At 40.7% G+C, this 24,189-nt stretch overlaps 1 protein-coding gene across 2 annotated transcripts in view; it reads left to right on the forward strand.

Moving 5' to 3' along the window:
• SLIT1 (slit guidance ligand 1) overlaps window positions 1–24,189 on the forward strand; it is a 145,845-nt gene that overhangs the window by 4,672 nt on the left and 116,984 nt on the right. The window lies entirely within an intron of this gene.

Below are 24,189 nucleotides of genomic sequence, written 5' to 3' on the forward strand. Positions count from 1 at the left end.
TTCTAATATTTTCTTCTATTAGATGTTCAAACTGAAAACCATTTATTTTCAATTGTCTACCAAGGCACAAGAAGAAATAATGTACTAATAGAATTTGATAAGATATCCAAATAAGCAAATCATACCTAAATGATATTTGTATGCTGCTCTATGGAGACAAGAGTGAGTCAGGAATTTATGAAGCAATCATTGTAAAAACAGAAAAAACATTCTTACTCTTTCTGCATGTTTGATGTTCAAAACAGTAATTTGAATTCTAAATGATAGCACGTTTGTGTAATACCTGAATTGATCCAACGTATCTTTCTAACTCTGCGGCAAGGTTAGGGTTAGGGTAAGCTGCAAGTAGGACCAACTTGAGATATTTTATGTGAAGCAAACAGCAAATGATAAGCATTTTGAAGCCAAGTACAGAGTATCCAGCTCAGGTTAAATTAGTGTGAAACCTTTAGCAGTAAATTCTACAAGTATCTCTCTCCCTCTCTAGTATTTTCTTCTTCTTCTTCTTAGTGTTTTTCCTACGAGTGCAGGGTTCACATTTTTTTGCAGGAAGGTATGAAATCAACCATGTGTTCATCCATTGGTTGCCCCAGGAGTTGACTGATTGGCTTGTCACCAAGCCTGACATTGTGTGCTGAGACAGAGTGATTAGCCCAAAGACATCCAGCTGGCTTTTATGCTTAAGGCACGACTAGTGCTCACAGTCTTCCAGTTTCTAGCTTGATGCCTTAACTACTAGACCATACTGGCTCACATTCCCTCTCTAATAATAGAAAGCAATAATACAGTAACTAAAAAACCAGTTTTTATTATTTCCAAAAATCAGCTTTTCATGCCTAAAGGTAGACCAGCACTGCATTCTCATAAACTGAGATGATACAATAAAAGGAGTACATAATATCCTTAAGGTAACTGCATTTTGCTCTAAAATGTGCACTGAACCTTTTCCAAAGACTTTCCAAAGTTTAATATCTTCCCCCTGCCCCTGCTTCACACTTTTCCTGTATTTGCATGGTTCAGGGTACCACAGTTCTGTGGTTCTTTGAGCAGATGCTATTCTTGTTTCCTTTAGTATCACTAAGGAAGTTAGCTAGCCAAGTAAACTTTGTTTATAGATGTGAGCTTTGTTTTTCTTTGGCAAATCTGGGGGAGGCAATATGTTAGGAGATAGAGCAAGAGCTGTTCCGATGCTTTTTTGACTGCCTTTCACCAAATATATGGGCCTCTTTCTTTAACAAATAGGTCCCCTGGTGTCCTAGCTTCAGAAATAAATACCAAGCTGGAACAGTTCATGGATAGTTCTTTCTAAAGAAAGGCACCGAGAGAGCATTTGGTGAGCAACTAACATTGCAGACAGATTGCTAGATACCACTCGCTATTCTTAATGGCATTCTGCAAGATACTAAAATAAAAATGTAACTGTTAAAACAAAATCATATGAATGCATCTGAAATAAACGCTAATAAAGTCAAGGCAGCAGTTACTACTATAAGAACCCGGGAAGTGGGGGAATCAATGTATAAATTCTAGGTAGAAATACAGCCAACATCATGTCGCTGGCCTTAAGCAGGTGACATATGGTCAGCTGACAATCAACCCGAAGACAAGCATTTGTTGCAAAGACAACAACATCTCTTGTATGAAAGAGTTGGGTGACCTCACAGGTCCAACTCTGAATGGGTAGGAGCTCTTGCATTGTGGCTGTTTCCCATGCTGCTTTGGTAAGGCTGAAAAGGAAGCAATCAGGCCAACCGGCATGGTGATTTTTCATTGCAGTGTCACCAGCAAAGCAGTGCTGGGATGGGAAGCAGCCATTTCAGTCACATTCAGCCTGTGCATTTCCTTTTCTTTACACAGTGCTAGATAGATATGGGGAGAAGCCTTGCTATAGTGCGGCCCTACCTTATTGTTAAGATAAGCATATCAATTGAGCCATAGCTTCTTCCAGAATAGCCAATTGCATCTCTTTTTTATAAAGTTTCTGAGTTACAGGAACTATATCAGCTGTATTGCCATGGTGTTCTAATGATAGTCTTACTTTTCACACCTCACTTATTTTTATGACATGGAAGAACCTGATTCAGATTATTTAAGTGATATCTTTTCTTGATTTTTCTTAAGACCATTATATGCTGTAGATTAAGGATGTGCAAAATGTTTTGAATCTAAAATGTTTTCAGTTGCAAATGAGTTGCTCCTTTCAGTTTTAAAGCACATACCTTGAACTTAAAGTAATCCTGGGCTACATTTCATCTTTTGAACAACCGCTTTAAACTTGAAACAAATCTTCCAAGCTCCAATGTTTCAAATTCAAAAAACCTATAACCCTGCTGTAGTTCTTCATGGGAAATTTGCGTGTTCCAGTATGTGAAGGTCCAAATATTTTTTTATAATTGTAAATTACATGTTTCTCTTTAAGAAATTAAAAGTTAGTTTTCAAGTAACATATAGAACAAAGAACAAAATATGTCATTATAAACCAAGTAGGTATCAAATATGTGCAAAAATATTTTTTGGGGATGTGGGGGAGAGAATGCCAAAATCGGTATACTCAAGGTGAAAGGAACACCTTTATGTCACAATCCCTTAAATTAAGAGAAGACCCTACTGAAATCCAGTTTGGTCATGTCCAGATAATTGTTTGCTGTGATAGAGGTAAAAAACAAAGAAACCTGAGGATGAGAACCACAAGCATGCAGCCAACAAGAAAAAAGGGTGGGGCTTTGATCTCATGCTTATGGCTGTCATCTTGACTTTTTTGACCTCTTCCCTATGGATGCATCTGTTTACATTTTACCAAGTGCTATTGTGAACCTATCCTTCTAGGAAAGAATAAGATAGCTCCAGTTAACCATCCTGACCTTCCAATTATTTATTTATTTGTAAAATTTATTGGCTGCCCATCTTACCTTAAGGTAACTCTGGGCGGTTTACAATTGTAAAAGATAAAAATTATATAAATTAAAAACATAAATAAGTTAACACAAAAAAATCAAACAGTGTGGCTCAATTAAAAGATGTGGAAGGCAGGAGCAGGATGGTGGGGAGGTGGGATCTGTTCAGTGGTGGGTTTCTACTGGCTCGCACCGGTTCAGGTGAACCGGTAGTGGTAATTTGGCCTGGGTCACCGAATCGTTAGCGACTGCTGGATGGCCATGCCCCCGAACCGGTAGCCTGGTTGCCGCTCACTTGCCCCGCCCACCTGCCCAATGGCTCTCAAAGTGGCTGGGAGGCTTCTCGCAGTCACAATGAAAAAGCAAAAGCCTCCCTTTGAGAGCCACTAAGTGGCTGCGGTGGCTGGCCGCAGGCCATCGAAAGCTACCGAAAGTTGCCGAAAAACGGCAACTCATATCCCATTGCGTGCTGCGTCAGTCCGAGCGCAACGCAGCAGACAATGGGATACACATACGCAGCCAGCGTGAAGAACAGAGCGCTGATGGCAGCAACTTTTTTGGTAGGTTTTGGCGGCCTGCGGCCAGCCACTGCCTCTTTGAGAACTGTTTCCTGGCAGTGGCAGCTGGCTGGAGGCCACCAAAAACTACCGGAGGTCAGCTTGCCTTCCGGAGTCCAGATCAGCCACCACGGGAGGAAGGTAAGGAGCCTGGAGAAAGAGGTGGGGTGGGGGAGGAAACGGGAGTAGGGCTGGGGCCGCTGAAGGAGGGGAAATGGGGTGACGTGTATGACTGACGAAGGGAGGGCAGGGTAGCATGCAGGAGGAGGTCTTTGATAGATTATGGCCTGGGCAGAAAATAAGTAGATAGGTAGAAATTCAAAAAAATTTCCTACCTTTTTCTTTGGGTGTGGCTAGGTTGGGTGGTCATGTGACTGAGTGGCCGTGGCTGTGACTGACATCAAGTTGTCCATGCCCACTCATTCACATGACCACCAAGCCATCCCACCAAGCAAGCCAGGCCCACAGAACCAGAAGTACAAAAATATGAAACCCACCACTGGATCTGTTCTTAATAAATGCTCAATTTGTGGCTGGGTTGAATCATAGAACTTCTAGACTCGATTGCACTATCTTCACATGAGCGTGCTTTGCAGTTTCATTGTCCTTTATGCCTTTAAAAAAAAAAAAAAGTTCATAGTATATTGTCTCTGTGGCTTAGTCACATTATTAAATGAGCTATATAGCAATTACAACAGAAATACAGATAAGACTACCTATATAGTATGTATTTCAGCCCTGCAGAAGTCATATGTTTTCTCCAAAGGAACATCTAAACCTTGGGTGTCAAACTCGATCACGTCACATGATGTATTGTGACGTGTCGCAATGTTTTTTGCCCTTGTGGAGCCAGGGTGGGCGTGGCCTGTGTGTGACGCATCTGGCTTGTGGGCCACCAGTTTGACAGGCCTTACCTAGAGTGTGCTGATGTTCCAGATTGCTGTTAAAATAATAGAAGCTCTTTCTGTTGACTCTCCTAAGATCTCTCTTTAACCCTGATTTTCTTTTAATGGGTCTCAACACACCCATAAGTTGGAATATGTCTCCACCTAGACTAAATTATGCTGAGGTGGTTTATGATTTTGCTCCTCCTGTTACAAGAATCCTTTCCTTTTCTGCTTTATTGTATTGCAGATTTGTTTGGGTGTTACTACCATGTTTCCTCAAAAATAAGACCCTGTCTTATATTTTTTTGAACCCCAAAATAAGCGCTTGGCCTTATTTTCAGGGAGGTCTTATTATTTTGGGGTGCATGGAGCAAGATGGGGCTCCTCTTGCTATCTTACCTGATTTCCAGCTCTGCATTTAAATATTTTTGGGGGAAGGCTTATTTTAGCGCATGTGCTCAAAAGCCCTATTGGGCTTATTATCAGGGGATGTCTTATTTTTGGGAAAACAGGGTACAACCACTGCTGAATGGGATGGTTTTAGAAATTTAAATTGCAACTAAATAAATTATACATAATTTTGTATCCCAGAATGAATCACATAATTCATTCATCACAGAATAATTCTGAGAGAAACTTTAGTGTTTCTTTTTAGTCAGTAGGCAGAAGTGCATCCTTTCAATGTCAAGAGCTACATATGTGGTTCCTGAAAGGCTTGGGTACAGCCCACCCCCATCCCCCAGAGATTTTCACCCATTATTATCCAGTTGGGAAATCGTTAAATAGATGAGTGTAATCAGTTACTACTTTTTGAAGTGTGGTACTAGGCAAATCACTCAAAACCTTTTGCCTAGAAAAATTGTTGCCATATGTGCTTTGGGAAAATACGGATATACATCAGATCTTATTTTGGAATAAATGGGAAGTAGTGAAGCCACTTTATTCCTTTTTAATAGCCAGATGTTGTAAGGGACAAACGAGCTAATAATTCTAGATGGAATATGCATATATCTATTTTGAAAGTTTCAGATACATTTAGCTAATATGAGAGTTAAGTTGCTACTGGAGAGTTCACTGTTTTGGCACAAGACAAGATTCCTTATGGAAGTAGCATTATAGGCTTGTGATAGATCACAATGGCAGTCATGTTTCATTTCATTTCCTTCAGATCCTTGCCTGGGTGGTGGGGAATTTGCAATTCTATTCCAATTTCTCCCTTCAGCTACTTCCCAAGCAGATGCTGTCAGTATATTGCCATGGAAACACTGAGTTCGCCTCTCCATGGAATTGTGTGCTGAAAAAATATTAGTTTAAAAACTCTGCAGTGTTTGTATTGATGGAGCTGAGGTTGTTAACCAGGATGGATTGCCCCAGGGATGGAAAAAAAAAACACTAATAGGCAGTAAGGCTGCAGAATTTGCCTTCAGAGAACATTTTTCAATAAAATACAATAGATTTCCTACAAATTCTTATTGCCTTGTGTTTATTATGCCTTATATACGCTTGCTTTTAATCTATTATAGTGGCTTCTGAAATGCGCAGATAGTTTGAGGAAAACTATACGTTTATATCTCCAGGAAATCAGAACAGAATTTTAGCTTCACAACAAACCTTTAAGATAGACAAGTTTGATAGAAATTTAACAATAGACTATGACCTATTTGGCTGCTTCTTAGTCTTAGAAGGTTGGCAGAGAACATTTAAGCAGTCTGGTAATGATGACTAGACATGGATAGTTTCTAAATGGACCATACCTATGGAAGAAGAACTGCCCACGTATGGATGGAATATAAATAGGAAATCAACAACATATGATAACCGAGAGCTCAAAGAACAATAGGAAGAAAATGCAGATGCCACTGATATTTTAATTAGAAAAAGAAATCAGGTGAGTGGATCAGGCTGTGTGTTAACCATAGTATCTATATATAATTTCTAATATCAAAGACAGTGGCTGTGTACTTATTACAGAGCTACTCATGGTTAACCTAACTAAAGCTTGCTTAGTTTATCCAATTCTCAGAGTTCATATGACACAATGATCCAACATAGGCTGGATTTGTCCACCATTCTAAGTGAAAGTGTGGCATTGTGATTCAACGTGTGTGCAAATACAACCACACTGTCTGAACACCAGGTGCTGGGGAACATAAATGGGAGGGACGACTATACTACAGTTCTTCTGTAGGCTTCTGATTGGCTATAATGGCAATAGTGCTGTGTTAGACAGGTCATGAACCTGGTACAGTGGCCTTTTTCTTACTTCTTTTGTGCTTGGAATTTTTAGACCTAGTGTCACCAGTAATTGCTACTTTGCACTTTGCTTATGATGCTTCAGTGCTTTTTGAAAAGCCTTTGCCCTTTTAAAATATGCTTTTTATACTCCAGCTCATCATAAATAAAATGCTTTTGATCCAAGAGTGGAAAGTGGGTAAGATTCTTCCTTTAGTTTGAATTGTGTCTTCTTTTAAGAGTGAGAATTGTCTCTGTATTATGAAGGACTATTAAAGTAGTGTTAATCAAACCAGTTGATGGTAGATCAGATTCAGAGGATATTAGCTTTGAATGGAGTGTCATAATCTGTATGTGTGTTGTGCATTTGTATGTATAATTTCATGTTATGGTTGGAATGACTGAAGGTAAAAAAGCAGTAGAGTTGAGATAACTTCTGATGACTATAGACATTCAATTTTCTTGGCAGTGCAATAGAAAGGATTTGCCATGGTCTTCTTTCAGAATGCCTTTTTTCATTAATAAGAAACCTTGTATTTATAATCAAATCTATGTTATTATACCTGTGGCTCAATTAAACCTTTCCTTTATTCAAATAAGCTCTTGCATATAATTTGCTGCTCTCCCCACAAAGATCGGGTCCTGTGATTTTCAGGCACAGCAGTCATGATTCTGCTGCAGGGAAGGAAAGCAACACATCTTAGGAAGAGATATTTCTCTAATGATTTTGAGCTTTAAGAGGAATAGATTCCAGCTGATGCTTGAAGTGTAAATGCTAAGTTGCAGAACATCACAACAATTTCTTCACTATGCCTGTAGGTCTTGTATACTTTCTTGAAGAGCACCAACTGTGCATTGACTGAGTTTACTTCAAAAGTTGGAAGGAAGACTTGACTGCAGCCCATTGAATTATAGCATAACTGCATCTTCCTTCAACTTGATATATATCCTCCCAAAGTGATGAGTTTCTTATTGGCCACTAAAGGCAATTCAATGCATGTGTTAAACTGAGAAGGCGCATAGCTCCCATACTAAAAGTAATAACCAGAATGGTCTTATGTTCCTTGTTCTCCCAAATCGGGATCAGATCCATTTCCCTTCTTTCTCTGCTGATTACTCCTGCTGCTATATAGCTTGTCTTTCCTATTGTGTTACACTTTGGTTTTTCTTTTTCTACTGTGAACTTTTTCTACTATGAGATGGAAATTCTCTTGATAAAGATTTCATTGTTGGTTTTAATAGCTGTAGGTTATTGTGGCCTTGCAGACAAAGTTAGGAAACTTTGTAATGTTGACTCAGACAAAACATATAGAAAGTCAGTGGCAGATTAATAGGAACCTGATTCTGGTAGAGTGACAAACAGCACTGTAACATCTTAAGGTTCTTTGTTGTTGAACTGAAAAGCTGAACAGAACATTGTTTCCCTGGGCAACACATATGAAGAGACCTTACCCAATTTATATTTCAGTATTTGAAAGATTCAGATAGAAAAATACGTTAAACCAATGCAATAACAGAAATATATTAAACTAAAACAAGTTATGCCCGTATTTACTTTAAAAGACAATCTGCCAAAGACACCAAGAGAGGCAGGCAGACAGACAGAGAAGAAAAATTACATTAACTTGAGATGCAGTGGAATGAAAATCCTCTGCATGTGTGCCGGGGCAAGAGAGTACAAGGAACATTGTCCCCCTGGTCTCTTCAAGTCTTCAAAAGACCTGACCTTGAACTGATATATCCCGTAACCTAGAGAACGGTATTTGGTTTAAATAAAAGCATCCTGCCGACGTCCTCATTTGTGATTTATCAAAGAACCTGTGTGTCACAGTGTAAAAATATTCCCCCTCTCCATAAGATCTCACTACTCCACCACAGCTTTAGGGTACATAAAATCCTACAGTGTCTATTGTGAACATGACCAGCTATGTGTTTGGGGCGTATGGAAGGCATGGCTCACCCTCACCTCTTGTCTCTAACTTGCTTCCACCTCTGCTTGCTCTCCCACCATAGGCCCTCTTCGTTACTACTATTTCCTGAGTTCCTTGCATACCCAGTCATCTCCACCAGTTTTTCTCCAGCTGTCAACATGAATGAAGACAGGACTCCATTGGAAGGGCGGGAGGAGAAGAAGGGACATATTTGGAAACACTGTTTTAACAATACTCTGAATGGCCAGTGTCACTTTTTTTTTTTGAGAAGGAGAGGGGAGATATTTGTGTCATTCTGCTTAATGTGGCATGGTTTTTAAGGTGTTGGACTGAAAAAGGGACACCCAGTTGTAGTCCATCCTTAGTCACAGCAGCCATTGAGTGACTTCTTCCCAGTTATTCTATCCTCACATGGAGGTTGTTGTGGGGTTGAATGAAACACAGGTTTTTTTTAATGTATTTAATTAGTTATTATATTTGCATCCTCCCATCTCATCTTCAAGTAATTTAAAACTACTCAATCAGGAATCTTTGTTGCTTATTTCATAATTTAGTTATAATTTGTCAGTTTCAGTCCCTTCCTCCACCTCCCAAGAGAACAGTTGTCTAGCATCAGTTGCGTGTAGGCTGCCCTGCAGGACCTTGCTACACTCATGGCTGGATCTGCCTCCTTCCTCCCTGGGAAATTCAATTATTTAGTATCTTCAGTATATTTCTTTTTTTCATACTATTTTCACTTGGGAGGCTCAAATGGTATGTGCAGGAGTGGTAGGCAAACCTGCCTAGAGTATCCGAGGCAGACCTAAGGCAGACCCACCCCATTCCTCCTGCGGTGCCTTCCCCTGGTGGTATTTGAGGGGCGGAAGTAGGGAGGGGGTTGTAAAGCCAGAGGAAGAAACCAGCCTCTGCCTATAACAAGGGGCAGATCCCCAGCTCATTTAGCAGTGGCAGAGAAAAATATAAGGGCTGCCAATGTGGATAATGAACAAACGTTATGCTGGCATTTGTTTGATCAAAGTGGAATTGGTAGCAGGGAAAGGAAAAGGCGCACAATTACCGGTATGTGTCAGAAAAAGAGAACAGTTACATTAGGTTCTGTAAGAGGCAGTAAATAGAAGTAATGCACATAAGTAAGAAGGCAAATATATTTTCAGATGTCTTGACACAGAGTCTTTTTCTGGACATAGCAAAATGATCTCCATTATATTCAGTTAATTCTTTTTTTTTTCAGCACTTCAGAAGATTAGCTCTTGTAGCCATTGTATCAGAAGCCTGATTAAACCTGAATCATATAAATTTGAAGTTGAAAAGCACCTTTTTTCAGGCAGTCAGAAAGAAGTCAAGTTTCATTTAACAGATGAAGATGTGAAAATTAATTCTAAGCTTTGCGAGTGGAGAGCAACAGAAGTGGAATTCTCCACAAAATTTCCTGAGGTGAACAATATACTGTATATTTTAAAGAGAAGATACAACTGAGATCCTATTGTACCTTACAGCAAGAATTGATGACATTCTAATGCTGGAAAAGTGGCTGTTCTGTTTTGAAGGAAGAACTACTGGAACTTTTCTTGTGTCTCTGAGACAGAAGAGGGAGAAAGTCAGATTCCAGATCAGATCTTTTACATAAATCTGCAAGGCCCAAGGGTTAAGGAATGGGATAATTGCTATATTGGAGAAAACATACAAGTATCATACAAAGCTTCTCCCCGCAGGACTTCATATTCTATAAACAGAACAAAGCCACAAGGACAGAGTAGAACTGCTATTAATTTCCCAAACTAAAATCTAATTCCAAATGATGCATCGTGTTCATTGGCATCATTATATATGTAAAGGCTAAGGTATTAGATATTCCTTCTTCATCCAAGTGGCTTCATAGAGTTGCTGCTATGGTAAAATGAGGGGAGATCCTCATATCCATCCTGATTAACCATTAAGCAAAATAAGGGCATCAACAGAAGTAGGGTAACACAGAGGTTTTCCCTCCCAGCTATCATGCCCTTGAATCTTTCACTGCCACACTCAGTTCTAGTTTTCAGCACTTATTAAGTCTTAATGTATTTTCAGTTAAGGCATGGAAAGGCCAAGGGGCACCAATCTGATCTGTGTTTAGCGTATGAGTTGGCTGTAATCCAGTCCTGACACTGCCTTTAACCACTTTGAAAAAATGTGGGATATAAATAAATAAACAAGATGGATGCACTTTATAATGCTTCACAGATTCTGCTCTTGAAAAAAACCCTTTTATCTTATGCTTAATATTTGTTCAGGCATTTTCAGTTACTCCCTAATGATGAGATCGAGAAGACAACCCATTCTGATATACTCTTATTTAATCTCTTTGACTGGATTGAGTTTTCCTGGTGATGCAGAAGGGAACAATAGCTTTTGTTAACACCTTTTGTGTACTCTCTGGACTTGTTAAGGAAAAACACGAAAGAGCTTAGGAGAAAGAAAGGGTGTTGCATTTTAAAACAACACCTAACTCTTTTAGTGTGCATTCCTTGCCTTGTACAGCTGGATGAGTGTATGTGTGCACATATGTGTGTAAGGAGAGAAGAAGGGTAGGAAGGGTTATGCTGATTTTATTGTAGAGAAGAAATACCTCTACTAACCTTGTCCAGAATATTTAGGTATTTGGAATTAGATGTGATTTAGCAGCATTGTTTTTTGGTTCACAAGAATCTTATGGACAGCTCCAAGTTGAAAAAGTACAAAATTGGATTCTGAATATCAAGAGTAAGGGTAGACAATATGAATACCTCCAGTTGTCTTGGGACTATGGTTCCCATCATTCACCTCCAGTAGCCAAATTCCTAGCCTAGAAGGAATGTCTAACGGGGGGGGCTGGATGAATTTCAGCATGAAGATCAGATTGGAATGTCAGGTGATTTCTAATAATTGTTCACATCACTCAGTACATCAGGTTTTGTAAAAATTGGGATAAACTGACCCTACCAGATTCTTAGCTTTTAAGCCTGAAATTGAAAGTTGCAAAATCTATCCAAAGTAATGTGCCATAACTATGACAGATCACTGGTTTGAACTTCTTAGTGTGCTTGTAATGTCAGAACTAGATATTACTTAGGAGGAAATTGGGCATGTATTTTCTCTTAGGACAAATGAAATAAGAGAAGTGATTAAGATAGAATTCAGATTGGGGAATTGATCTTTCTTTGGTATTTATTTATTTATTTCCCATCTTTGTTATTTTTAGAAATAACTCAAGGCTGCAAACTAAAACTCATATAGCTCTCATGTTGATCCCACACCTCTGACATACATCATTTAAAAAGAGATAGAGGGGAAAAAATGGAAATATCCAGTTATATATATCCAGTTAATCAACAAACGTTGATTAGTGAATTCTAATAGCATGATATGATATCCAGTTATGGATATTTCACATCATACTATTAGAATTCACTAATCAACAAGATTTAATCAGTATATATGATGCTTTTGACAAGAAATCATGATTCACAAAAAGAAATATTCCGCAACCTGTTGTTCTCCATATAGGATCTCATTCTTCAGTTGTTCAATCACTGTCTCTCAGCAATTGTTTCTTTGAATTCCTCCTGTGTGTGTTAACAATGATAATACTGTATCCAGACATCTTATCCCCCATCAGCTTCTTCTGATTGCCTTCGATTTTTCTAAGTCATTGATTTCGCTAGTAACTCTGGCTTTTGCATTATGTGTCTGAAATATTTAAGCTTTATTTTCATAATGATCAGTGTTTCTAGTGAGCAGCCTGGTTTTACTTCTAGTATTGAATAATTTGTTTTTTCCTGGAGTCCTAGATAATCATAACAATTTTCTCCACCACATTTCAAAGGAATAGAGTTGTCTCATTCAGCCTTTCTGATTGTCAGCTTTCACAGGCATATCTGGGAGATACAGCACTGACAGTATGAACCACTTAGTAAGTTTATGGCTCTCCACTTTGCTATTTTGTCTAGATCTGTCTCATAGCCTTTTCCCCAACTACCAGAACTCTCTGTTTTCCTGACTCGCTGCTCAGACATTCCTACGTCTGGGTTATCTTCACTCTGATTTGTTCCACTGAATGCCAATCATTCCCTCTGAAGCTGGTCACGCCATCCCTTCCGGCTTTCCATCAGTCTTTTTCACTCAGTGAAAGGTTTCAGACTCGAGTGCCTTTCTCTAGTACATTTTCTCTACCTGAGCAATTTCTGATCTCTAATTTTGGACGTGGGGCTGCGCGACGTGGGATTTCATCTCCCAGTGGCTTGACGCGTGAGTAGGCGATCCGGGGCTCCGGACGCCGCTCCACGCTGTTTGCTTTGCCACGTTTGAGGCAGTTACATTTTGCTGCCATTTTGCCTCATTTGCGATCGCAGCTTCGGCTGTTTAGGTTTTTTCAATCGCCCGTCAGCAATTACTAGCGGCAATTTGAATTCCTGCCGGCTGGCATATTCTAGTTACAGGGAAGCGCCTTGCGGAGGCTGCGGTATCCCGCCTCCGCATTTTCGGCCCTGCCGTTGTCTAATTTGCCGCTTGCCCTTACTGTCTCATTAGCAGCATTGGAGTCCCTGCCGGCTGGCATACTCTTCCTTCAGGGGCGCGCCTGGCGGAGGCTGCAGTTCCCCGCCTTCAGCATTTTCGCCTGACCAGTTTCCTGATTGTCACCATCTCCTCTTTGGCCCTGCATCCAGCGCTTGGCTGCTGCTGTCATTCTGCGGAGGTTCCCGAGCCGCCATTTTGCCGCCACTACCCGCCCGCCATTTTCTTGTGGATTGGCGCGGTTTGACATTCACGCCATGGGTTTTGGTTCTCTAGGGCACAGAGAAAGTCTGCAGGCTTTGGACGCTGTCCATTTAGACCTGCTTCCAGATCTGCCCTGGTCATCATGCTACTCTGTATTAGTAGTAAACAGGGATAAGAAAAAGGTCTTACCTTCTGCATTTCGATATCCAGATAGACGATACTCCCCTTACCCAAGGCAGTCCTTTCGTCCTGACCAGGGAACCAGCGGTTCCTTATATCATCACTCCACGCCGTTCTCCTACCAGCCTGCTTCCGTCCGGGCTTCCTTTCGGGACCGTGGCAGACGTCAATCCAGTTTCCGCCGTCCGTTCAGAGGCTCTTCTGCCCGTTATTCCCATCGAGGCAAGTGACTCGTGGCTCCTGACTCCCATTGGAGGCAAGCTGCAAGCCTTCTACCACAGTGGGAGACTACCACCTCGGATGCATGGATCCTTCACACAGTTACCAGCGGCCTACTCTTAGAGTTCACCTCCACTCCCCCGAACCATTTCCTCCAGTGTCCTTGGCCCTCCCAACCAGCCAAGCGACAGCTCTTGACTCTAGAAATACAACATCTTCTTCAAATAGAGGCCATAGAGCCGGTTCCGGATGGTCAAGCGGGGACTGGGTTTTATTCAACCTTGTTTCTTGTTCCGAAAAGTTCCAGGAGTTGGAGAGGAATTCTGAACTTGAAGCAACTGAACAGGCATGTATTGTATCACCGCTTCAAGATGCATTCCCTCAAATCTCTCCTGGAATGCATCCGCTAAGGAGACTTCATGCAATCGATCGATTTGAAGGAAGCTTATCTTCATGTGCCTATACATCCAGCACACAGACGTTTTCTGAGATTCGCTTTTGCCACCAACCACTTCCAATACAAAGCGATGCCGTTTGGGCTCTCGTCAGTGCCACGAACCTTTACAAAGATCTTAGCGGCTCTAGCTGCATCACTCCGGGAGGTGCCAGTCTGTCTGGTTTGCTATCTAGATGATATTTTGATTCTTTAGTCCTCGCTCTCTCAGGCAGACATGGACAGACAACTTGTGATTTGGTCTCTGCAACGCCACGGCTTCACCCTGAATCTCGACAAAAGCCACCTATGTCCCACGATGAGAATTTTACATCTCAGAGCGGTAATAGACTCTGCTCAAGGCCTGGTCTCCTTGTCTCCCAACCATCAGTCCAGCATTCGGGACCTGATGACTCAGGTGTTGACGCACAAGAAATTGCCCTTGCTCCTGCTTTCCCAGCTTCTGGGGAAGCTCATCTCGTGCATTGCAATAGTTCCGTGGGTGCGTTACCACTTATGACATCTTCAGTGGTTCCTTCTCCTGTTCCAATGACAGGGGCGAGGGGAGTCTCTCTCCAAGGTCAAAGTGCTGGCACGAGTACGTCTCTCTCTCCGTTGGTGGCTCTCTCTGGCTCTCCGGCAGGGTTCTCGCTTCCTGGAACCGGAGCGGGTCATCTTGACCATGGATGCCAGTCTGTATGGCTGGGGGGCCCATCTACAATCCCACCTTGCATAGGGCACTTGGTCTCCCGCGGAAAAACTTCACAGCATCAACTGGTTGGAGTTACGGGCAGTACGACTGGCGTTGGTTCATTTTCATCAACTAGTGCTGCACAAATACGTTCCTGATAACATGGCCACGAAGACCCATGTCAACTGTCAATGGGGCACGCGTTCCTTGTTGCTGATGGAGGAGACGGAAAGGTTGATGTCGTGGGCCGAGTGTCACGTTCTCTCATTGAAGGCGGAGCATATTTCTGGAAAGATCAACCGCGAGGCGGATTTGCTCAGCTGGGGCCTGTTAGATCACTCGGAGTGGAGATTGGATCCTTGTCTGTTTCGAGAGCTGTCTCGTCGGTTCGGGAACCCAGTACTGGATCTTTTTGCAACTCCATGCAACACACAGCTGTCGAGGTTCTTTTCCCACTTTCCAATGCTGGGTGCAGAAAGGCACGACGCTCTTCAATCCCCGTGGCCTCGGGGGCTCCTCTACGCCTTCCCTCCGATACCGATCATTCCCAACCTGATTCGGAAGGTGATCAGGGAGCAAGCAGATCTCCTGCTGGTGGCACCACATTGGCCTTGGCGGGCGTGGTTTGCCGATCTGTCCCTATCCGTCGAGAAACCGTGGCGAATTCCACCCGATCAGATTTCTCTGACTCAAGGCGCTGTACAACATCCAGAGCCGGAATGGCTTCGATTGACTGTCTGGTGCTTGAAAGGACGGCTGACTAAGAGTCACCTGTCAAGTGAAGTTATCTCTATCATCCAAGCGGCCAGACGGCCATCGACTGTCCGCATATACAATGAGTCTTGGAAGGCCTTTGCCAAGTGGTGTGCTCTTCATCATGTAGATCCAACTTCGGCTTCGGTTCCAGATATCCTTCCATTTCTCCATTCGGGCTTCGCTGACAGTCTAGCTCCTTCAACGCTCAGAAGACAGGTTGCCGCATTGGCTACGGTTCTCGTTGGAGACAACCAGCAGTCCTTGTCTCATGATCCTCGGATCAAATCCTTTCTGCAAGGTGCGTCGAACCTCCGACCTCCTACGATACATAGGTATCCCACATGGGACCTGATACTTGTCCTGCAGACATTGACATCGGCTCCATTTGAACCTCTCCGTACGGTTATTCTACGTTACCTCACCTTAAAAATGGCCTTCTTGTTGGCAATTACATCTGCTCGTAGGGTCTCCGAGATTGCGGCTCTTTCTATTAGAAGTGACCTTTGTGTGTTTTATCAGGACCGTGTGGTTCTCCGATTGGACCCGGCATTTATCCCCAAAATTAACACTCATTTCCATCGAGCGCAGGACATCGTGTTTCCAAATTTCTGCCCGGATCCCCATCCCCCTTCAGAAAAACGTTGACACACGTTGGACGTGCGTAGGACCTTGAAGCGCTATATTAGTATTACTGCCTTCTTTAGGAAGACTGAGGCATTGTTAGTGTCCTTCCTGCCTTCTTCTCTAGGACAGAAGGTTTCTTCTGCGACTGTGGGCAGATGGCTTAAAGCCTGTATTTCTAAGGCTTACAAATTACGGGGTGACCCTGTTCCAGGACGAATCCTGCCTCATTCTACACGCAGTGCCGCTACTTCGGCAGCCTGGGCCACTGAGGCGTCTATTGATGACATTTGTCGTGCAGCCACTTGCGGTCTTCGATTTCTTCATTTGTTAGACATTGCCGTTTAGATGTTTATGCTTCTGCTGATGCCACTTTCAGCAGACGTGTCTTACAATCAGTAATTTCTACCCAGGGCCAGGAAGGGGCTTCGATCCCCGCCCCGAGTACTTGAGCTTGGGTATATCCCAGATGTAGGAATGTCTGAGCAGCGAGTCAGGAAAACAGACGTTGCTTACCTGAACATCCCTTTTATGCATGTTGCAAAGACATTCCGTCCCGCCCGTGATCTCGCCTTGTCCTGGCCTTGGGGGGGGGTTTCTTTCTTGTTTCCCTCTGCAGCTGGTGTCCCTACAACATTCAAGCCATTATAGTCCACTCTTGTCTATGATAATCACCTTCGCGAAAAAGACTGATGGAAAGCTGGAAGGGATGGCGTGACCAGCTTCAGAGGGAATGATTGGCACTCGATGGAATGAATCAGAGTGAAGATAACCCAGACGTAGGAATGTCTTCGCAGCAAGCATAAAAGGGACGTTCAGGTAAGCAACATCTGTTTCATGGCACAGACACAGGCATTATCCCGGTACAATTTTTGAGCCTTTTTTGAGATAAAGTCTGTTGACCACCACAACTTCTTCTTCACTGTTTGCATTGGGTTGAAATTGTCTATTGACATAACCTTAGTTCTTTTTTAAAAAATTGAGCAGCAGACAATTTTTGCACTTTTTCACCTCAGCAAGAAACTTCTTAAGTCTTCCTCATTTCTACCAAAATGATATCATCAGTATATCTGAGGCTGTTGATATTTCTTTCAACAATTTTAATTCCAGTATCTATTTTTCCTAGTTTGGCATTTTTCTCTAATAGTTTGCTTTTGATTTATCAAATAAATAAGGTGATAATATAACATTCCCTATTCTGAACCTTTAGTTACTCCATATTCTGTTTAAACTCTTGCCTCTTGTCATCACACATAATTTACAATATTTACAGCAAGTGGCACATTATCCCTATTTTTCTAATTTTTTATGGTCCAGACATTAAAAGCGATTTTATAATTAATGCAGTAAATATGTCTTTTTAAAATGCTCTTTTCCATTTCTGTTGGATGTTAGCAATCTGTTCTGCCCCAGCTACGGATCCCAAAGAACACAGCACACACAAACTCTGAACAAAACTTAGTTTACTCAAATAACACAGTTTTAGCAAATGTCGGCTGTTAATAAGCATTCTTAACAGCCTGCCAGAATTCCACAGATAAGATAGTCAGAGTCTTACTGGAGTTGGCAGAAAGCCCAGAAGCAAGATTGCAGAGAAATCCCAACGTGTTGATTAGCGAACTAAAGTTGTTTCCTGCAGCTTGTTGCAAGCTGCGTTCTTTCTTAAATAGGCTAAGGGAGTGGCCAATTAGCCCCAAGCCTTACTCTCGAGGAGACCTCCTCCTGAGGAACCACTCCTGCCTTTTGGCAGCTCTGCGTGCCCGTGCATTGAGAAGAGGCTCCTTCTTTTCATCCTCTTCACTTAAAGGAGCCTCTAGAGGTTCTGAAGGCTCTGACTGAATCCCTGCCTCTAGCACCACATCTTCTTCAGCCTCCTCGCTGTCCGACTCGAATGCTGGCTGCACAGGCTGCTGGCGCAGCACCACACCAGCCTCCTTGTCATCGGGATCAGCAACAATCCGCACAGGCTGCTGGCGGGCCACAACACAATGCAATCTTGAGGGCCCTTATTTCTTCGATGCTTCTGTTGTATGTAATGTTGAAATCTGGATTGAAAAATCTTGAGCATTATCCTACCAGTATGTGAAATAAGTACAATTATTCGGTATTTTGGATATTCTGTAGCACTGCCTTGTTTCGTCCTGGAATATAAAAGTCTCTAGGCTTGTGTTTTGTTTCCATATCCATGTAGTATTGTTACTGCCTCATTGTATAAGATTTTAAAAAGTTTTGCCTGGCATGTGAAGTTCTGCAGCTTTATTATTAGTAATACTTTTGAAGACATTTCTCTTCACTTTGCAGAATGTCTGGTTCTAGGTTAGTGACTAAGTCATAATATATATACATATATATTCTCCTTTATATTTTCTTACTCCCGTAGATTTGTCTCATCTTTAATCATGCTTACTTCTGGGTAAAATATTTTTATTTTTTATTTTTGTTAATTTTCTTAATGCTTGCAATTTTTTTTTTTTTGTTCTATTTGATTGTTATCCTTAATTTCCTTGCACTGCCTATTTAAATATAACTCTTCATATCTTCTTGGTCTTTTTTGAAACTCAGTATTTGCTTGGGTAGTTTTTTTCTCCTGTCTGTTGCTTTCTGCTTTTCTTCAGCTATTTTCAACATGACAGCAGGCAACCATTTCACTTTGTTTTGTTTCTTGTTAGTCTGATGATTTTTGTTTTCTTCAAGCTGTAATTTTGCAAGGAGTTTATTGTCTGTGCAGCAATCAGTACAAGTTCTATTTGTGTAACCAATTAGGGCTTATAAGTGTCATGGCTTGCAGAATATAGAGAATCTGATGTACTAACACTGATAACCTTTTAACAACAGAGGCCACTTTCATCTTCTTACATTTTTATGTTTTATGTTATATTTTATGTTGCCCATAATGGAAGATATTTCTCACATTCCCATTCCAATACATTTCAATTTGTTGATTCCTAGAACAGTAGCATTAGGTTTTGACATTTCATAATCTGACATTATTACATTCTCCTTGGAGCAAGATTCTAACATAACCATATACCAATAGCAATACATTTCTGAGCACATCAATATCTAGGTATCCTATTGGCTTTAATCCAGCCACAGGGAAAGCACCAGTATTATTCAAACCCACTGCTCTCCTCTAATAGTTCAATGGAAACCTTTCTACTTGGGAATCATCTTCCATTATTACTGTTTGTGTACATTTGTTTCTTGATAAAAAATATTGGAGTGGTTGTCATTTCCTTTTTCACACTTCATCTGACTCCTTATAGTAGGCCACCTTTCTGGGATTTGCCACATATTGGAACTATGTGCAGTATTACTCAGTGGTTACTGATTAGCATTTGCTGACCTATTGTCACTCATGGTTAGAAAAGGTAGTTTTTTCACAATGTAGAGAAATAGTTAGGTATTATATTTAGGGATTCTTTGCAGTCAAATGGGGAAAGTGAATTCCCGATGTGAAACACCAAAACCTCTTGCATGTGACAGATTTTTCACAGTCTCATACATGCATGTCTGATTCTCATTAGCATAGTATTATTTACAGCTTGCACTCTTCCAAGAATATATTTTTGTTTTTTATTTAATTAAACATTGCTGGGTGCAGGAACAATTTGGGGATGTGACAGTTTTAACTAGTGAGGTATGATTAGTATGATTTTATTCTGAAAGAACACATCCTCTTGTGTCCTGTGTAATTTATTTTACTTTTTAAAGACACACCTGTAACCTTCTCATTTATTTAATTGATGTTTTGCTCTGAGTGTAGTTGATTTCTCCATCTACGGTATATTTAAAATACTTAAAGTAATGTTAAACAGCAAATGGGCTTTATTATTATATCTGATTGAAATAAGCCGGAAATGGAACTTGAGCTTCCATCAGAAATAACCAGGCTTCTCTGCAGAATGAATAGGTGGGAATGATCCTAGCAGCACAGAAATGATAACTTTCCCAAAATGGCTATTGTTACTTTATTTTCTTGAGCAGTATCAAGAATATCACTATAGATTTTTCACACATCACTGTTACAGCCATATCATCAAGGCTTTGGGCTAAGAATAATACTACATTAAAAAAAAATCAGTATGAGATTTGCCTTGGATAGAACTCATAGAAGTCATGGGGCAAATTTCTATTGCATACTGGACCTCCATTACAACTAGCCAGTTGTCCTTTGTAGAGAATCCAGTCAGACAGATAAGGTTAGGATTAGAGTTAACATGGTATCCTGAGTAATTTTGATTCTTGTTATTGACTGTATTCATACAGCGTGCTTAATATGTTTATTGAGTTAACCAATTTTTCTGAGTTTGCATAATATATTGAACCACAGACTACCAAATGAACTTGATTCATACAATATATTAAGCTAGTTAAAAAACCCTACAAAATACTGCAATACACTAAGCTTGTTTAACACTAAACAAGCTTAGTGTATTGTCGGAAGGAAACAATGAGATTCACTCATGAAAAATTCAATTAGCTATTTTATTGTTCATGCCTATAACACAGGAGTCTTCTCAGACTGCTGATTTGCATCTGAGCCAAACTAGATAAGGTTCAATAGCATTCAAGAGGGGTCGGACTTTGCCCTCTTGTGACTATGTAGAGATTCCAGGCTAATTCCCTCTTGATTCCTCCCCTGGATCTGCTAGTCTCTTTCTGACATGTGTTATATAAATGAAGTTTCTAGCTCTATAACTTAACAAGTTAAGTTTTTTGGGTGAAAATTGCCTTTGTCTTTCATCATATATAGACAGAATGGGTGAATATTTTTCCAGTCATTAAGATGCTGATGATTTTCAAAGTCCAGATATCTGTAAAAAAATTGCTATTTTTATCTAGGATGTTTTTTGCTACTTAAAATTTATCTCCCATATAGGCCAGTATTATTAAGAACAGTGTTTCTTATCACCATTCTGTCTTTGTTAACTTTAGGGCAAATTGATTACAAGCCTGAGTCCGTAAGATAGCATGTTCCAATATCAGAGAGGAAATAATGTGAAATGTACATATCAATCCATATTTTTTAAGCAATAGCTTGATGAAGAAACCATAGTAACTTGGTTCACACATAATGCAAATTCCCAAATGCAAGCCATAATAGCTAGGTTCACAAATCACATTATGTCACAAGGAGACAAGGAACAAAGATACTATTTAAGCCTGGTTTTGGTAGAAGATTAGTTTTGGCAGACAATAATTAATACCTGGAGAATGGATGGAGACTTGGAAGTGGAAGGACTACTGTAGAGTCAAGTAGATTCACTGCAAATGATTTTTCACCAGCTGTTATTTCCATTCTTGCTTATCATTGTCCCTCATTCTTCTGAACACGGAGGCAGTAGCTTTCCTATGGCATGGCACAAATGATGGACATATACTGTGGGAAAGGGTATGAGCAAAAAAAGGGAAAATGTTAATCATTTGGATTAAATCAAAATATCCATATTCCTACAGATTTATGCAGAGGGACTTTGGCCCCCAATGTGGTTTCATGGATGCTAGTCTATCAGCAACACTTCCCTTGGTATCCCCAGTTCATTGCTCTACTTGATTTTAATTTTTTAAAAAAATATTTTAATTTTTAAAAATAAAAGGACAGTTACTGTACTGCCGTGCAAAATGCTGGGATTCAGAATGTCACTGGGTAGCCTACTGATCCCAGAGGTATAATTAGGAACACTTCAGTGATTCATTTGAAAAGTGCCCAAAATTTGAAGTTGTAAAGAGCTAGAAAGTATGGCGGGGTATAGTCTCATCAATTTACCTTTAGGTTACTTGGGATTTTGACTGATTACACTTTTCAAGTCAATCTATCATATAGCGGTTGGGAGCAGTAACATATATTATGTATACCCTTAATTGATATCTAGTCTGCATATATAGTTGTGGTAAAACCCATTTGATCATTCTCTTCTGGCTAAAGTAATGGAAGTAAGGGCACAATCAAAGGCCCACTCTTTTAATATGTTTCAGGAAACACAATTTTAAAGGCGGGGAGGGTCTTCATCACTCTGTCATAGCCAATATCTTGCCCTTTTTTTACTTCCCCTTCCCCTGCTTCCCCACTCCCAGCAGATGCCTCTGATTGGGAGAGCAATTTTCTTTCATTTATTCCACGCAACACCCAGGGTGAGTCTCTAGATATGATTATAGTTGCTAGCACCTCATGGAACCAGGAAAACCTTGGTCAATGCAGCCAACACTCAAAGCTGTTCATTTTAAAGTACACAAAAAAGCAGCAAGCAAAACATTCCCTCTTGGAGCTGGATTCTCTCTCCACTATCATGCTAAAAATCAGGAATACCACTGCATTTACTTGGCAGGGTCACTGCCAAGTGCTTTTCAGAGAGATGCACTCTAGTTACTATATTGAAATGAGCAAGCGGTGCATGTGTGTATGCGTCAAGCCTTCACAATGGTTCCACTATATTAGGAATTTATTGATCTCCTTCTAACATTGATTATGTCAGGGTTCCAAGTAACAACACCAAAGCAATCAAAACTCTTGAGCCCTAGAGTTTCCTCAAAATATAAAGCCCAGAGCCCAATGATTGTACTTCCATAATTGAATATGTAAATTCCTGTGGCACTGGGGCATTTGAGTGACAGTGCTTTTGCTTCACACTGGTACCCAAGACAATAGTCCAATCTCTAAGATGGTCTCCAGATACCACAAGCAATATAAATGGCAATTTGCTGTGGAAGTCATTTTCTTGAATCTGACTGGGTTATACCCCAGAAACACATCATGAGCCTGAGCTGGCGGTTGGCGGCGGCTGCTGCTGCTCCTCCTCCTCCTCCTCTGTCTGATGAGTGCAGTTTGCCAACACCTGCTGAGGTGCATAAATGTTGAACCAGTGTTAGCAGCTGTGACAAACTCTTTCCAGCAGTTGTCTTTACAGAACTCTGATGACGTTCTCTCAAAGGTCCTTGTCAATTCTCATTCTCTAGAGGTTCTGAACTTGTTGGGAGGGCTTAAATTTCTCTTCACAACATGCCAGTAAAGAGAGAATCACTATTATTATGATTGTATCCGGCTGAGGATAAAATTACTTTGGCAGTTTTTCCTGCCTTACAATTTTATCCAGGGGCTTTGCTGTTTTTTTTAAAATGTCATTAAATGAGTGGCTGTCCTCCTTTCTTTTGCTAACTAATTGCCTTTAACTTGCTATTATCATTCACAGCAAATATAGCCCAATTTCTCAAAGAGTTAGGAGATACGATCCATTCCTAGTATTGATGTGAAGCAACATTTAACAGGCTTCCTATCACTGCTATGCAGTGTTGAGAGAAGTTGCACACCTGTTACTAGTTTGCATCTGAACTTTTAAAGAGTAGAAAAGCAATTGCTGCATTATTAGCCAATCTGTAGGTGGGTTAGTTGACTTTGAAATCAGAAACTATCAGTAGTGCAGTTTTTCTTGTGCAAATTTCTGTTCCTCTCAGAATATAAAATCATTTTGCACACTTTCTTCAGGAATTCAAATAATTAACAAAATTGTGCCTTTTCTAGTCATTGGCCTTCAGCCCTAATACTAGCAAGTATTGCCAAAAGAGCTGAAATCCAACACATGTGGACAGCCCCTGGTTGAGAAATGCTGGTATAGACATTCTTTCCAATGGGTTCCCTCTATCATATTCCTTTCCATTCTCTTGTGAGTCTTAATCATCTCAAATTCAAGCATGTACAAAAATATCTATCACTGCTACATTCTGAATAGCACACATAAATATGTATATATTCAAATTTTATTTTTTTATTAATTTCAGTTTCCATCTAATGCCTCTGATATATGCAGACCTAAATTCTTTGTTTTTCTGCTCTCCCTTGGTGAACTTTACAAATCCTTCCACTTTTTACTAATTTCTTAATTACGATAATTTGAACCTGTACGGTGGTAGCAGTCTTGGTAGAACAGGAATTCTGAAAGGTGCTCATTTTAAAAATACCTCTTGATTATGAAATGCATTTCATAAGGGACTAATACAGAGCACTGACTGGCAAGAGAATGAGATAAACAATTTAATGAAGAAACAGGAGAGTAGGC

Source organism: Pantherophis guttatus, chromosome 6, assembly GCF_059756535.1.
Source record: "Pantherophis guttatus breed Tessera chromosome 6, ASM5975653v1, whole genome shotgun sequence".
In the NCBI taxonomy this organism is placed as follows: Eukaryota; Metazoa; Chordata; class Lepidosauria; order Squamata; family Colubridae; genus Pantherophis; species Pantherophis guttatus.